At 40.5% G+C, this 6,000-nt stretch overlaps 1 protein-coding gene across 1 annotated transcript in view; it reads right to left on the bottom strand.

Moving 5' to 3' along the window:
* The window catches only part of ZNF391 (zinc finger protein 391), a 98,804-nt gene that overhangs the window by 21,015 nt on the left and 71,789 nt on the right, over positions 1 to 6,000 (bottom strand). The window lies entirely within an intron of this gene.

The following is a 6,000-nucleotide window of genomic DNA, read 5'->3' as shown; positions in this document are numbered from 1 at the left end:
AGAATCACTTGAACCTGGAAGACAGTGGTTGCAGTGAGCCCAGAACGCACCACTGCACTCCAGCCTGGGCAGCTGAGTGAGAGTATGTCTCAAAAAAAAAAATTATAGATGGTTCATGAGTTCCCATGGAACCAGGTTACCTTTCCAAAGGAAGATCTTACTTTCATTTTTGGCCAAGGCAGACGCTCCTTCTCTCAAAATCTAACCCATGCAGTATGTTTTCTTTTCCTCTTGTGCTTGAGTCTTAGAGTCTAAAGCTGCCGGTCCTGGAGTTTTCCTGAGCCCTTCTGGTGCACAGATTACTGATTACTGTAATTGGCTTTTGTCTACTTCTTGGAACCATATACTAATCTAAGAAAAGAGGGAAATGATCGCAAGCTAAGAAATCATGTCGCCTAAATAGATAAATGAGGAAGAAGGACAAGAAGGAAGAGAGAGAGAGACGAAGTGACCAGAAGGCAGAAGAGAGAAAGGAAGGACGGACAGGAGGCAGGAAGAAGAGGATGAAGGAGGAAGAAGATAAGGAAGAGGAAAAGGAGAAAGGAAGGAAGGGCGGGAAGGGAAGAGACAGATTTTCTGAGGAGCCTTGTTAGAGCTCGGAAAAGGATGCCCCAAAGTATGGCTCTTGGAAGCGCTGAGTACTTTGAACTAAAGAAGCAACCTCAGAATCAAAGCCTCTCTGACTTTCCGAAGCCCCACTGCCTCTTGATCCTCCTTCTTGATGGAATGGCAGGGAGGGGCTTTCTCTAAGTTTCCCTTATTTTATTTAGGGAAGTTCCTCCAGAAGGAGATTGTCATGAACCCTCTCACTGGAATCTGTATTAACCAGAGAAGATTAACTCAGATTCCAGGAGAGAAAACTAAAGGTCTCCATGCGCTGGACATCTCGCCCAGGCAGTTCTATTCTTTTCTTCACTGCTATTCTGAGGGCGGCTACCTGAGAGGCTTTATCTGTATAATAAGACAAGCTTTGTTTCCAGAGCAGTTGCTCCCCTTACCCTCCCATTGCTTCTTGCCACCACCTTCCAGGAGCCTTTAAGCCCCTATTTCTTTATGTAGCTGCAAGTCCTATTTAAGCTTCAGCCATCTGCCCCTTCGAGTGTCTCTCACACTTTCCGGCACCCCTGTGCATACGTGCGTAATAAATGTGCAGGCCTTTTCTTCTGTTAATCTGTCTACTGGCAGCTTCATTTCTCAGACTTAAATATCCAACCTCCAGAGTGGAGAAAAAAGATTCTCTCACCCCTACAGGCTCAAAACAAGACTAGAAGAAATTCACTAGTTTTATGGAAGACCATCATTTGAGGGGATAGCCATGAAGCAGTTAGATGGGGCAGCCAGGTGTCCCTACAAATACAAGTTGTGCTGTAGACTGTTGTTCATAGTTCATATCACATCTTTTTTATTTGGTGGACATATTTTTATCAAGCTTATCTTCATTTTTTTTTTTTTGCTGAAGTCATTTGCAACTCTAGCTTTGAATAACATTAGATACCAAAGAAATATAAAAAATCTATTGTAAAAAATTAAAAAAAAATTTTTTTAGAATCAGGGTCTTACTCTGTTGCACAGACTGCAGTGCAGTGGCACCATCATGGCTTACTGTAACTTGAACTCTTGGGCACAAGCCAGCCTTCTACCTCAGCCTCCAGCGTAGCTACTACTAGAAGCGTGCACCACCACTCCCAGGTAATTTCTTTTCTTTGTAGAAAAAACTTTTCTTTGGTATTCTTTGTATTTAAAAAAAAATTGACAATGTGTCTTTTTAAGTACAAAAGGACATTTGATTTGTTTCCAATTTAGGGCTAACATAGAAACTGGACTAGTTTTTGTTTCCTGCAACCAAGTCCTGACTGTCTACCTTCACTGAGATCCATTCTACCATGCTTTTGTTTTCAGCCCAGTAAAGCAGGTAAGAATGCAGCTATGGCCAGTCCCTGGTCATTGTTACCGTGAAACAAACAAGCCAATGGTTGATTAATAATTTTAGTTCAAATATATCACTAGCTGCTTTGGATTTTGCTGAGTTGCTTTTTAAAGCACAAAGGTTTCTGATGGCTGGGTGCCGTGGCTTATGGATTGTAATTCCAGCATTTAGGGAGGTGGGAGGACGCCTGAGGCCAGGAGTTGAGGCCACTTTGGGCCACATAGATATAAAGAAGTCACTGAAAACAGAAATTATATCTTTCTGTGTCCTCAACATGTATTGAAATCACTGAAAACAGAAATTGTAGCTTTCTTTGTCCTCAGCATGTACTGAAAGTCTCATTTGTATAAGGTATGGCTAAAAATTTTCCAAATCATTAGTGCTGGTTATTTTTTGCTGAATAGTTCCTTCCTCAGCTTATCTCTTTCCTCATACATTTCACCATAAGTAGCAATAACTAACCAGACTGCACATTTCACATTTTACTCAGAAGTCTTCTCAGCTAAATACTCAAGTTCATTATTTATAAATTCTGTTTTCCACCCAACTGTAGTATACAATTCAGCCAAGTCTCTGCCACTTTATAAAAAGATTACCACCATTCCTTCAGTTTCTAATTACATGTCATTCATTTCCTTCTGAGACCTTACCATAAGCATCTTTAAAATTCTTATATTTTAAAATTAACAGAAAATTTTTGGAACAGTTTTAGGTTTACAGAAAAATTGAGTGGAAAGTAGAGTTTCAGTATACTCCTTCCTTCTTGCATTAGTGTGGTACGTTTGTTACAACTGATGAGGAAATGCTGATAAATTATTATTAACTAAAGACCATAGTTGACATTATTGTTCTCTCTTTAAGCTGTATATTCTACGAGTTGTAACAAATGTAAAACAACATGTATCCACCATTGCAAAACCATACAGAATGGTGTCACTGCCTCAAAAATCCAATGAACGTCACTTATTCTTCCTTCTCTCCCTCCCCCTAAACCCCTGGCAACCACTGAACTTTGCTGTTTCCATACATTAGCCTTTTCAGAAACGTTATAGAGATGAAATTATATAGTATGTAGCCTTTTCCAGATTGACTTCTTTCACTCAGCAATATGCATTTAATGTTCTTCTGTTTTTCTTCCTTTTTGGTAGCTTGATAGCTCATTTCTTTTCCTTACTGAATATTTCATTGTCTGAATGTACCATAGTTTATGTATTCGTTCATGTATTGAAGGACACCTTGGTTGCTTCCAAGTTTTGGCTATCATGAAAAAAGCTGCTATAAACATTCTTGGGCAGGTTTTGTGTGCACATACCTTTTCAAGTCCTTTGCACAAATACCAAGGAACACAATGACTAGATCCCACGGTAATGGTATGTTTAGTTTTGCAAGAAACTGTCAAACTGTCCTCCAATGTGGCTCTAATGTTTTGCATTCCCATCAGCAATGAATGAAAGTTTCTGTTGCTCCACATCCTTGTCAGCATTTGGTATTGTCAGAGTTTTGGATTTTGGCCATTTTGATAGGTATATAGCGGCATCTCATTTTTTTTGAGATGGAGTCTTGCCCTGTCACCAGGCTGGAGTGCAGTGGCACGATCTTGGCTCACTGCAACCTCTTCCTCCCACGTTCAACCAATTCTCCTGCCTCAGCCTCCTGAGTAGCTGGGACTATAGGCACACGCCACCATGCCCAGCTAATTTTTATATTTTTAGTAGAGATGGGGTTTAACCAATGTTGGCCAGGATGGTCTCGATCTCTTGACCTCATGATCAGTCCAACTTGACCTCCCAAAGTCCTGGGATTACAGGCATGAGCCACCCGCCCGGCCTCCACTGTTTTAATTTGCATTTCCCTGAGGACATATGATGTGGAGCACCTTTTCATATGCTTATTTGCCATCTGTATATCTTCTTTGGAGACATCTGTTAAGGTCTTTGGCCTATTTTTTAATCAGTTTGTTTCCTTATTGTTGAGTTTTAAGAGTTCTTATATATTTTGGATACCAGTCCTTTATCAGATATGTATTTTGCAAATATTTCCTCCCAGTCTATGGCTTGTCTTTTCATTGTCCTAAATATGTTTTTTTTTAATGTTCTCTTCATGACAATATATGCATTCTCTAAGACGACTGAAGCTTTCTCTCTCACGTCCCGCACTTCCAAATGAGCTCTCACCAGAATTTGACTTTAATGTTCACATTTCTACCATCTTTTCAAGACAATCTAGGCTTTTAAAATTTACATGCCTTAAAATTCTACCAGCTTCTACCCATTACCAAATGCCAAAGTCATTTCCACATTTTTAGGCATTTATTATAGCAGCACCCCACTCCCCAGTACTAAAATTTATGTCAATTTCCTAGGGCTGCCAAAACAAATTACCACAAACAGTTGTACTGGCCAAATAAAACAAATTTAGGGTCAGATGTGGTGGCTCACACCTGTAATCCCAGCATTTTTGGAGGCCAAGGAGGGAGGATCACTTGAGCCCAGGAGTTGGAGACCAGTCAGGCCAAAATAGTGAAACCTGGTCTCTAAAAAAATAGTAACAAATTTAAAAACTTAAGATGTTGTTATCTAAAACTTATTCAATTCTAAAATTTATTTCTTAGGCCTCTATGTATGAAAGACAACTTGGCTGATATAAAAATCTGGGTCACAGCTATTTCGCCGCAGTTATCATTCCATTGTTTCTTAGCTCTTAATGTAGCAAAAGGGAGATAAAGGCATCTTGACTTTTGATCCTTTGTAATTATTTAGCTTTTTGGTTGTTTGTAGGACTTTTGTTTTTCCTTTTGTAGTTTTAAATTTTCTCTGCCAGCATACGCCTGGGTCTCTCTTTCTGGAATATTATGAAGTGTTTGTTTTGTTGTTTTTGAGACAGTCTCATTTCATCACCCAGGATGGATTACAGTGACACGATCTCAGCTCACTGCAATCTCTACCTCCCGGGTTCAAGCAGTTCTCCTGCCTCAGCATCCCAAGTAGCTGGGATTACCAGTGTCCACTACCATGTCCAGGTAATTTTTGTATTTTTAGTAGAGACAGGATTTTGCCATGTTGACCGGGCTGGTCTGAACTCCTGACCTCAAGTGATCCACCCGCCTTGGTCTCCCAAAGTGCTGGGATACAGTGTGAGCCACTGAACCTGGCCTGTTTTTAGTTTGTGTATTTTTGTTGTTGTTGTTGTTGGGAGGGTTGGGAGACAGGTCTCCCTCTGTTGCCCAGGCTGGAGTGCAGTGCACCATCATAGCACACTAGTCTCAAACTCCTGGACTCAAGTGGTCCTCCCACTTCAGTCTCCTGAGTAACTGGGACTACAGGTGCATGCTATCATGCCCAGCTAACTTAAAAAATTTTTTGTAGAGGTAGGGTCTGGCTGTGTTACCCAGGCTGGCCTCCAACTCCTGGCCTCAAGTGATGCTCCCAGGATTACAGGTATGAACCTCCATGCCAGGCCTGAAGTGTTTAATATGCACATGTATTCTTCTTAAATTCAGGAATTAAAAAAAATCTCTTTACTAGGGGATCTAGCATTAGAGATTAAGAGTGCTTGGGACCAGATTACTAAACTTCCACTCCCAGGTTCCCCATTTACTGTTTATCTGACCTTGAAAGTCACGCAACCTACCTATGCCTCAATTTCCTTTACTTTAAAGTACAAATAATAATAAAGAAGTAACTTCATTAGATTGTTTTAAGAATTAAGTAAGTTAATACAGGTATTTAGAATGCTGCCTGGCACACAGAAAGTGTTAAATGATAGCTGATTTTATCTAGTCTCTCCTTGATTGCCAATTATCCACATGTTGGCTTTCTATCCTCTGCCCTTCATATCTATCACTTTCTCTTATTCAGTGATCTTCATCCTTTCTTTTTGAATCATAAAGTTTTTTTTTGTTTTGTTTTGTTTTTTTTTTTGAGACGGAGTTTTGCTCTTGTTGCCCAGGCTGCAGTGCAATGGGGAGATCTGGGCTCACCGCAATCTCCACGCTGCGGGTTCAAGTAATTCTCCTGTCTCAGCCTCTGGAGTAGCTGGGATTACAGGCATGCGCCGCCACGTCCGGCTGATTT

Source organism: Aotus nancymaae, unplaced genomic scaffold, assembly GCF_030222135.1.
Source record: "Aotus nancymaae isolate 86718 unplaced genomic scaffold, 86718_ANA_hifiasm-v0.15.2.pri h1tg000051l, whole genome shotgun sequence".
NCBI classification, from domain to species: domain Eukaryota; kingdom Metazoa; phylum Chordata; class Mammalia; order Primates; family Aotidae; genus Aotus; species Aotus nancymaae.
This window is presented reverse-complemented; position numbering and strand designations above follow the sequence as displayed.